Source organism: Bidens hawaiensis, unplaced genomic scaffold (genome assembly GCF_021521415.1).
Source record: "Bidens hawaiensis isolate Kalapana, Puna unplaced genomic scaffold, B.hawaiensis_p1.1 tig00009039_1, whole genome shotgun sequence".
Lineage (NCBI taxonomy): Eukaryota > Viridiplantae > Streptophyta > Magnoliopsida > Asterales > Asteraceae > Bidens > Bidens hawaiensis.
The window spans coordinates 989,212-1,001,031 of NW_027491661.1; the positions used below are offsets into that span (position 1 = coordinate 989,212).

General features: G+C 36.8%; 1 pseudogene; it reads right to left on the reverse strand.

Annotated features, from left to right (window-relative positions):
* Window positions 1-719: 719 nt before the first annotated feature.
* LOC143530880 (omega-3 fatty acid desaturase, chloroplastic-like) lies at window positions 720-11,261 on the reverse strand (annotated as a pseudogene).
* Between the last annotated feature and the right edge of the window lie 559 nt (window positions 11,262-11,820).

Here is an 11,820-nt window from a genome sequence, read left to right on the forward strand (position 1 = left end):
GAGCCCCCCCTCCCTATTTCCAGGATTAATGAGATATTTACAAGTGTACGTTGAGCTTAGGCTTGAAATGGGTTAGGGATGGACGCGGGATTTGTGGGAAGGAAAGCATGTTGAGTGGAGTCAGCGTGGTTGTATCGAAGTAGTGAAGCATGTGAATCGAGATGCCATCCAAAATCACACCCTGAAGGTTGATGCGGGTAGACTCCCCTAAACCTTAAAAATGCTAAGTGAATTGTAAACATAAAATAAATTAATAGAAATGTTATTTTGTTAACATTAAGTTAAAATTGTAATTTTATGAAAATGACACATAAAATGACTAATACCACACAAAAGTGAAGCATCCATTGTTTCACATGTCTTGATTGGTTTATGCATCTTTGTCACGTTCTTAATTTTGTCACATTCTTAAATATATTTAGGCCTACAAGTATATTTCTTTTAAAAGAATCTAAAATTTGTCCATGGTTTATAAGTTGTAGCATTCTACCAATCAAACAACATGTGATACATCAAACTCCAAAAAAATTGAAAAAAGGGACATTTAATTGATTGGAAAAAATCATATACAATTCATATTTGTTCGTTCAATCATGGCCACATATTTGTTCTCCCAAGAATCCCAATACTAAATTGTTGTAATCATCTTCAATTCTCTATATGTTTACATTATTTTCAATTCAAGAAAATGAATAAGGGCTCCTAAATATAATTTCTTGAATGTTTTCATGTCAAGAAAAGAATCATTAGGTCTTCTAGCATCCCCTTTTCTTGTTAAATCTTAACAATTCAGGCTATTTCGCGGTCATTGTTGGGTCTGTCTGATAGTATACAATCTCCCCATCATCACTCACATAGTGATCTTTCTTCAAACTGTTAATAAGAACTCCCAGCAAGTGAAATGGAAGAGGCCCGGATTTCTTTGGCTCTCTATAATATTTTCCAAAATGTACACCCCGGCTTAAGCGGAAACGCCCAAGTGTGACATACAGATTGCCCAAACACACGTGACACTAATAAGTGACCATAATAACATTAATTCATTAAAGCATCATGTAACACAAGTTCAAATAAGAATACAAATTGAAATTAAATCATAACAAAAACAAATGTCTCGTTCATTAAATATCCTAGATATTCTAAGCGTCTTCTAGTCCTTCATCCTTTAATCACGGTACCTGTAAAATATGTATAAAATACGGTCAGCTATAAATATAGCTGGTGAGATTTCCACAGTTTAAATACTACGTAAAATCCATACAATTCCATGAAAACTTGTGAAGAGCACATAAGGGTTTTTTACACTCAATGCGATGGACTTGAGTGTAAAGAACAAACGAATGTCCTCTCCAGTTGGGGCTACCAACGTACTTGGATAATGAGGTCCCTTTTTCACTCGATACAAATGGACATGAGTGCAAAGGGGAGCGTATGATCATACTTAATGAGACAAACACTTGAATTCCACGTATATAACAATTAAACAAATAAGCACACAAGTCCATGATTTAATTGTAGTTTGTAAGTAATCGAAGTAATAATACTTGAATTTTATAATGGATACATATGCCACCCCAAAACATTAAAACATTTAAAAAGGGATTATGAAAACTCACCTTAGTAATTGAAGTAAAAGAAATAAGAATAACTCGAAGGCGACAAAGGAAACTGAAGCGGTCAATCCGTACGAACTATAAATAAGAATAAACACGACTTTTAACGACTATTCTAACGAGATTTTAAAGTTGATTAATTGCATGAATAATTTTAGAAGTTAGTTATTATTTTATTTTAATTTTATTACAAATCTTATGGCTCTTTGGTTATTATATTATTATTTATGTTTAATGGTAACTTGTTTATTAATAAGATGTAAGTAGCTTAACAGCGAGAATATGGAGTTCATACTTCCGAAATGCTTGAACTATCGTTTATAAGTCATAATTATAATTATTACTTTAACAAAACGATTTTTAGAAAATTAAAGTTTACGTTATGATTAATAAGAGATTTTTAATAATGGTTTACGAAAACGAGAAACTTGGTTTTTAAGTGCAAAATGGTGAGATATATTTTATAGTTAATTTACATAATTTTTATTTAACTTAAAAAGGTTTTTATAAATTTTATTTGATTTTTAATTGATTAAAATGGTCAATTGATTAATAATAAACTGAATTAATTAACACTAAAAATAATATATATGACCCGGGTTTCGAACCTAGGTCTCGGTTGTACAGGTTTACGGTGTTAACCAACTGGTCTGGGCCCTTATTTTTTAAGGTTATGGTTTCCATTAGTTAAATACATTAATAGTTTCTAATGATTTTGGATAACTAAAATAATAATAATAACAGGTTATCAAAAAGAAGAAAAGCATGCCTGACCTGGGTTTCGAACCCGGGTCTCATGTTTAACAATATCAGACGCAAACCACTGGACCAGATAAGCTATTCGGTTTAGTTATGAACTCCAATATATAAATATAATAGCCCAGGTTCATCTTCTTCATTATAAACCCTAATTTCAAATCAAGGTTTCTATTCATTGATTTTTTAAAATTACTTTAGGGGTTTTGTTTGTTGGATCAAAACTAACCAGATGCATACAAAAATTACCTTAAATGATGTTGAATTGGTCGAAACCCAGTTGCCTGAAAAATTAATAAAGAAGCTCCCAATTACAAAAAAGTCAGTATATTAGAGGGGGATTAAGAGAAGTGAACGAGTTGTTTATGAGTTTAGGCATCTATTTATACTAGGTGGAGGAGCGTCTTCGCGTAAATTCGTTTGATTTGGTTTCCAGATTTTCCGGCGTATGTTACGGGTTTGATTCGCGGTTGATTAACGCGTATTAACATGTTTAACGAGTTTGTTAATGAGTATTAACGAAGGAATTACGAATTTTATATATTAATTTGATTTAAAAACAAGTTAAGGGGGCCGGCGGTCACCTCTGGCGCCGGATTCCGACAGCCGGAGGCCCACCGGAAAAACGTGACGGGAGGGAGGGAAGGGATAGGGTTGGGTTCTTTTTTTTAATATTATAATTAAATAAATGTTACCGTTTAACCCCTGGAGTTTAATAAACCTTTTAAATGGGAATTAAAACTATTTTAAGTTAATATAAGTTTTAAAGTTTTTCACTTTTAACCCTAAAGTTTATAATTAAATTATATTGTTTTCGGTTTTGGATAATTTACGCGTTTAACTTGATTATCGATAAGGCATGGAACTTCATAAATAATTTGAACGTAGCAATAAGCGAATGAACGTTGAGCATTAAATGTCGAGACACTTTATTAATAATCATGACAAATTAACCAAGCGACCCAATGGGTCGGGTTTACAAATACAAATACTAATCGAAAAATTGACGAATGTCACACAAAAAGCGGCTTTGCAGCTTCGGTCAACACTATTGAAAACGAAACACTAGTATTATGCTCATATAATTATAAAGATAAACTTTTGTAACCAAGAATACTCACTGCTTCAATTAGGTTGTAATGAGGGATTTGAGGGAAGAGATGATGTATGACATGGGTTCCAATGTCATGATGGATATTATTAATCCATCCATAGTTCGCGATCGAGCGTTGTTAGTCCTCCTCTTAGATAACTCCATTCTTGTAACACCCGTTTAACAAATTCAACATTTTTTTTATGATGGAATGTAAATATAATATCATGGTTGGTTTAAAGTTCAAACCTTTCCGCAATACCATGGGAGTTTATCTTCATGATCATGATGATGCAAATAGGTTACTAAATCAAGCCATATGACAAAACCCTGTATTTGAATCAAGAAACATGATTGTTAGTGTAAAGAAAATGAAAGAATATGAAGCTTTTAAAGAAGAAAAACTGTTTTAAGTTTTTGACTGACCCAATAAGGGATGCCATAGAGTTTAAGTACTTGGAGAGGGCCCATTGTGAAGGATAATCCCACAAGTAAGGCAGCCATCGCTGTCCAACAAACCGTTGATGTGATGATGTCTTTCCTTTCGTTAGGAAGAAATAGATCGCTATCCGGGCTGAAATGTGAGCCTTTCTGAAGAAACACTAACCGGACCCCGGGCAGATTACTGGTAACCTGGGGGTTAGATAGATGTTTCCCACGAGGGGTTAAACCCTTTGAAGATGGTTCTTCTGATAACCTGCAAAACAGACACCGTGAGCTCGTCACTGAGAAGGGGGGGGTTCCTCCTTGTGACCACCCTCCGGCGTGAGAATCAGACTAGATTGCTCTTTAAATATAAAAGTATATTAAGAGATTGCTAGAGCAGATATCAGGTATAATATGATGATAATGTGATAAGATATGATGAGATGAGATGGTCATACCATTTGTGGTATTTATAGCCGAAGGTAGGTTTCCAAGGAGGTATGGCCGGCTGCAACAGTGTTCCTGTTCCACCAACAGTAGCTTACGCACGTGCCCTGCTGGTAGTTGGTGGGTAGGTAGCGGCTGATAGCGACCAGGCCTGCTGTATACTATTCCTTTTCCACCAACTGTCAGCTACGCACGTGGTATGACAAGAGTTGGTGAGTAGGCAGCGGCTAATAGTGACATACAGTGTAGGAGCATGCTGCTCGCCATACTGTTGTCTATAAGCTGTCGTATCTTTAGTCAGATCTTTTTCCCATACCTCGTCAGGTACAGTACAGAAGATCTTCCCGTATCGTACGGACTGGCTTATTTGGGCGGGAGTATTCCCCCTCCCGCCCTTGTGCGGGATTGTTCCCGGCTTCGCTCATTCCTTCAGGTGACACTGAACGATTGAGAGCTAAGTGCCTTGTGCGTGTAGCCTTGCTGCGCGGGTGGCCTTCCCTAATGGCTTGTATCCGAGGCTGCGGGGACAGGCGGAGTCCTTCACCATTGGGAGGCATTTCCTGCGGGACCAGCTTGCGTACTGCGCGTAAGGACGTCACGTCTCTGAGCATGGTTGGTCCTGCGGATCCAGTTGGTTTCTGCGCAGACGTCCCTGTTTAAGGTGAGTCTTGCGGGTCCAACTGGGCTCTGCTGGGACCTACCTCTTCAAGTCCCCCCAGTCCAATGTTCTTCTCATGCGTGTTTAATAAAGTGAGGTGAACTTTTGGACTTAAACAAAGGGTTTTGAAAATGGTTTTTTAAGGTTTTCCATGGGGATTCTTCCCGCGGAAGTCCTTGTCACTTGCAGAAATTCCCGAGTTTACTGCTGGCGAGTGCCAGTGTGCTCTACCTGTCGATCAGTACCAGTACGTCGTCAGGAAATTCATGCTTGAGTCTCTTGAGCCTGAGTTTCCTGAACCCCACCAGACTGTGTACGATGCCCCCAGTGGAAAGATCGGGGTATATGCTGCATTCTTTGTTTATGGGAACCTTAGGTTCCCATTGACAAAGTTTGTGTACCGTGTCCTGGAGAGGCACGGTGTGCACCTAACCGAGTTGCATCCGATGGCGATTGCCAAGATCCGGCACTTCGAGTGGGTGTGCCGGATTCTGGGTATTGAGCCCGTTGATGTGATGATGTCTTTCCTTTCGTTAGGAAGAAATAGATCGCTATCCGGGCTGAAATGTGAGCCTTTCTTTCCTGGGCTTCGCCCCCACTGTTAATTCGCAAACATATACGATATTAATACTAGCATAGGCATAACTAGATAATACACAAAAAGACTAGAATGTCCAAACTCATTATAACTTTATTTTTTGGGGCAAAATTTCTTAAATTCATGATTCTAAAGTAAAATTTCCAACACCTCCGTTAATTACATGTATATCTTTAAATGTTCTGTAAACGTACCCCTTCCTAGTATTTTTACAGAATGTACACATTTCTACTAAGTTAGTCACATTGTGTCTCTACTTGACTCATTGGGGATACGTTTAACATACATGGATACTCTTAGCCAACCCCATCTTTAAATAATCCGAATCAGTTTTAATTGGTTGTTGTGTTGGGTTAAATATTTTAACATGATATATGTTAATTATTGGTAAGAGATATTTGGTTGAAGATGCGTTGTGAATTTAGTTTCTGAGAAACACTAATCGACCCCGGGCAGATTACGGATAATCTGGGGGTTAAATAGATGTTTCCCACGAGGGGTTAGACCCTTTGAAGATGGTTCTTCTGATAACATGCAAAACAGACACCGTGAGCTCGTCACTGAGAAGGGGGGGGGGGTACCTCCTTGTGACCACCCTCCGGCGTGAGAATCAGACTAGATTGCTCTTGAATATAAGTGTATATTAAGAGATTGCTAGAGCATATATCAGGTATAAGATATAAGATACAAGATAAGATAAGATGATCATACCATTTGGGGTATTTATAGCCGAAGGTAGGTTTCCAAGAAAGTATGGCCGGCTGAATAGTATTCCTTTTCTACCAACTGTGGCCTACGCACGTGCCATGCTGGCAGTTGGTGGGTAGGCAGCGGCTGATAGTGACCAGGCCTGCTGTGTACTATTCCTTTTCCACCAACTGCAGGCTATGCACGTGGTATGACAGGAGTTGGTGAGTAGGCAGCGGCTAATAGTGACATACAGTACAAGAGCATGCTGCTCGCCATACTGTTTGTCAATGAGCTGTCGTATCTCTGGTCAGATCTTTTGCCCATACCTCGTCAGGTACAGTACAAAAGATCCTCCAGTATCGTACGGACTGGCTCATTTGGGCGGGAGTATTCCCCCTCCCGCCTTTGTGCGGGATTGTTCCCGGCTTTGCTCATTCCTTCTTCAGGTGACTACTGAATTATTTGAGAGCTAAGTGTCTTGTGCGTGTAGCCTTGCTGCGCGGGTGGCCTTCCCTGATGGCTTGTATCCGCAGCTGCGGGAACAGGCGGAGTACTTCACCATTGGGAGGCATTTCCTGCAGGAACCGCTTGCGTACTGCGCGTAAGGACGTCACGTCTCTGAGCATGGTGGGTCCTGCGGATCCAGTTGGTTTCCGCGCAGACGTCTCTCTTCAAGGTGAGTCCTGCGGGTCCAACTGGGCTCTGCTGGGACCTACCTCTTCAGTTTCGGTTGGTTTTTGAAGAGATATGGTCTTGGATTCGGGTCGGATTTGGATTTGAACCGAAGGAAAGCCAAGTATTACGAGGGGAATATTATTGGAAAGAACACACCTGCAAGCGCACACCTGGGCGAATACGTCCAAAACGTAGCGTAAAAGAAGGTACATTCAGGACCACTGACAACACCATAACTATGCAGGTAAAGGCATCAACAGGAAAATGTCACTTGTACAACGGGTATGCGTGGGACCATCACAACGGCCATGCAAAGGAGACAATAGTACTAAATAGTGGGCTTCGTGCAAAACGACATCCACGATCTCCACCATAACAGTTGCAGAAGGGACAAAACGGATATTCCCTTGCCACGTGGCTGAATAGGTTTTCCACAACACTCCACAACTCCGGCTAAAATAGGAGACTCCACCAAATAGTAAAGAATTCATTCTCTCACTCACTCTAGCCTCATACTACCTCTTTATGCTATACACACTTGTATGCACTGAGAGACAATTGTGAAGGCGATGATGACGTTTTTTTGAGCTAGAAGCGTCTCTTCCTTCTAACCTTCACTACATAATTACTTTCTCTACATCTTACACTTGCATAACTCAACACGCAACAACCTCTATTCAAGAATCTCGGCTAGCTACACCTAGTTGAAATACTCGTTATAGCCCTGGTTGAACTCGTGTGTCTTCAATGTCAATATGCTTTGGTTCGTTTCGGTGTGGTATAGGCATTTGGTATCACAACCAAAGAAATAAAGTTGTGATATGCGTAAAAAAGATATTAACATTTGTTTTACATCGATTGAAAAGCACTGGGAAATGAATAAAGTCGTACTATGCCAAAATACATTATTAAGCTTTTAAAAGATTAAATTACCTCAAAACAGAAGGAAAACGGGCAACAAGCTGCGCCGCTACCCCTTTTGAATCGTCAAAATGAAACTGATAAGTATTTTACATTAAAAACCTTAAAACGAATATCGGTACTAATGTTGGTATATAATAATTAGGCTCTTCAAAAAATTTATACCAGAACGTTAAGAAAAAAAATTAAACACACTTGTGTGTTTAGCCTTTTTAAAAATACAAAACTTTGTGGCTAAACTTCAAAGTACAAAATTTTTGTAATCAGTTTATTAAATAATAATAATAATAATAATAATAATAATAATAATAATAATAATAAAATCATGCGAATATAAATATGAAAACCTTTGTAATCAAACTTTAAAACGCAAACTTTTGTTTTCAATTTCAAAAAAAGAAACTTTACTATTTATGCACAAAATTAAACAATAAAACCTTTATGGCCAAGCTTTAAAATCTAAATCTTTTGTGTTCAATTCTATAAAAGAAATATTACTATTTATACACAAATAACTTTGTTTTGTGTACTTTTATCACAATTATTATTGATTTATGAAATCTTATTAAACAAAAATAGTGATGTTATTCTCTCGTTGATCTAGAATTTCGATTTTTTGACAAAAATTGTATCTAAGAAAGTTTCTTACAAGCCTGGGCATTTAGATAGGAAAGACCAATAATCTAGTAATGATTCTTGAACCAAGTGAGATTAGATAGATGTGACGCACTAATCATCAAGCCATTTCATGTGTTTTTTTTCTTGTTTTTGCCTTTTCTTTTACTTCCCCTTACTCTTTTGCTTCTGAGATTTTGTGAGACATGTGGAAATGATGTTGGATTTATGTGTAGTTACTATATTATTATTAGGAATAAATTAGGTGAACTTCAAATATGGATATTTTGGTACTAGGTTGGATCCCGTGTATTACACGGGGTCATAATAAAACAAAATTAAAATATATATATATATAATACATCATAAATAATTACATATATTTATAATTCATATCACAAATTACAAATAACATATTTTTGGTCATGCTTCAATTCAAGGTGCAAAATTACGATAAAAAAATGCTGCTTCCCATATTATTAAGGTGCAAAATCAATTTATAGAATCATCGATGTTAGCATTCTCTTAAAGTAGCTTTAGATTTTGTTATGCTAAACCAGTGCTTAACATATATAAGTAAGGCCATCATGTGAGTGACGGCGAAAATGCCACTTTCCATATTATTAATTTCTAGAAAGATGGATGTTAGCATTTTTCTAGAGTAGTTTTAGATTTTGCAGTAGTAAAGCAATGCATATAACATATATAAGTAAGGCTATAATGTGAGTGACTCGTTTTTTAGTAGAATACACATGTAAAAAGAGATTTAGTTCTTTATGTTATGCAAAATGTACATTACAAGTTTAATTCTTTATATTGTTCAAAATTTACATTAGAGCATTCTCATTCCATCCCCCATCTCTATCTCTATAATTACACAAAAAAACACTACATTTATCTCTACTATTTAATTAAATAATATTTTTTATACTTTATCATTACAGTTTTCTCTCCCCACCCTATAATTTACACTCACAACCACTCAAAACCCCACCCTATAATTTACAAACACCACTCACAAAAGATTTAGGGGATGGGATGGGAATGCTCTTACAAAGGCACTTAATAATAAGTATTTTATAATATGTATAGATTCTTGTCATACATAAATTTTTAATTCTTTACTTAACATATTAATTTAACAAAATGATTTAACATTTTGTTTAAGTCATCTGCAGAATGAATAAGCCAAAACTTCCCATGAGAATCTGTTAAGAAATAAGTTTCAATCCATATTATGAGGTAAACGACGTAAACGTGATTATTTAATAATGTCAAATTTACTATTGTTTAACGCCTGATCAACCTCAATCTGATCAATGTTTTCAATATCATATTTTTTGGATTTAGAAACACACATAATAAGGTTTTGAAATGAGAGTTTATATGTAGATGTTAATTTTAATGTTAATATTACTTAAATATGGAGAACCCAAATGTTTATTTTCTTTTTAATTTGGAGTTAAATGACACATGGCAATTTGAGGGATTAGAAAGTTGCCACATAGGATTGGAAGGAGCTAGAGAAGGACATGTGGCATTAGATGGTTTTGTTTATTAGTATAGTAAGATAAATGGCTAATCCCATATATCAATCGTCGTCAGAAGAGATTTATGGTTGATAAGGAATGTCTTGCCTATAATATCACTAACATGTTTGTGTTTAGTTGGATGTGGAGCATATGAAAAGTTCAAGGTTAAGTGTGCTTATGCGGAGTAGTACTAGGATATGCAACATGCTGGGAAGTCTCCACCGGGATAACTGAAAACAAACGGTGAGTTTGTTGAAGAGCAATCCATGTAGGCAAAAAACAATATTGGTGGTATGAAGGGCAATATGCTACAAATAGTATCAGAGCCACTCTTGAGTTGTTTCAGATGGTGGGGACAAACCTCACTAACAATAATGAATCCCCAGGGTGTCCATGAGAACATAAATTATACATTTCTAAATTAGGAAGGCGGGACAAACCTCGTCGAGGACGATGAGTCCAAAAAAGAGGGGCGAATTTGAAGGGGGGGGGGGGGGGGAGATTAAAGCATCATAGGGCAAATCTCACATCAGTTATGGCCTTGAGAGATTCATGGTTCATTAAAAAAATTTCATGCGCCTTTAATTAACACGGAATTTTGGGCTTGGTTGTGAAATAGATGGAAACTCTATAGTTAAGTGCCCTCATGAGAGTAGCACTAGAATGAGTGATCTCATGGGAAGTGCCCATCAAGCCAACCAAAAACAAATATGTGAATTTAAAAACAAATATGTGAATTTCTAGATGGTTGATATTGGTAATAGGATAGACAGAATGTTGCAAATTATCTGAAATAGAAGATAAGATTAATTTGAGGATAACTTATTTCATAGCCACCTTAATTATATTAATACTATCTTTTCATTCTTAGACTGTATATCACAGCTTTTAGCTTGTAACGATAAGTTTTCATTTGTCGACCACTTTACTGTATTTTTTTCTTTGCTAGAAGATATTGACATCTCAACCAGGAAATATTAATGCGAACCTATGCCTTCGGAACACTACTCTTGATCATTACAAACATCTCTAGAATCACGATTTCAGGGGAACACTTGTTTAAATTAGCAATTTCACAAAGCAATCTAGCTCCTTTTTGGAGCACGGATTCCACAGCATTTACAGAAAGTTGGCTTGTTGTAGACGGATAGTGTTGCGAGCACGATGTGGCTCGGTAGTGGTTATCTGTCTCCCTTGATCTTAGACACCCGCTAAAACAGGGTTGCGTTTCTCCCATTATCTATGACAAGAAACTATTGTCCATAAAACATCTCCAATAGCCAGTTCTGCTTTACAAACATTGTAAGGAGCGACACATGGGGCTAATTTAAACCAAGGATGAAATACACGTGTTCAACACATCAAGTTACGTCTTTCTACTCTTACTTTTTGCTTTTTACATAAAATAATTTATTCTCATCCTAAAGATAACCTGATTATAGAGAGATATCATCTTGTTGTGAGTGCATATCACATCCTCTGATTGTGTTGAATCATTAGTCCTAAAGCCTACATGAAGGGCACATGTTTAAAGAGAGAGCAAATGGTTGTTAAGGTCAACGTTTGGGCATGAGAATAGTGTTGATTTTAATTTTGCTTCAAAATTAATATGCGAAGTAAATGGGCCGGCCCAAGTGACTTATGAAGTGTCTCATAAAGCCCGAAGCGTTAGTTCTTAAATTTTAACCAAGAGGAGAAGAATAATGACATGGCGTTGAAACTTTAAACCGAGAATGGTGTCGGGCTGTCGGCAAATCTACGTAGGTCAATGATAAAAATTTTAAATTCATATTTAA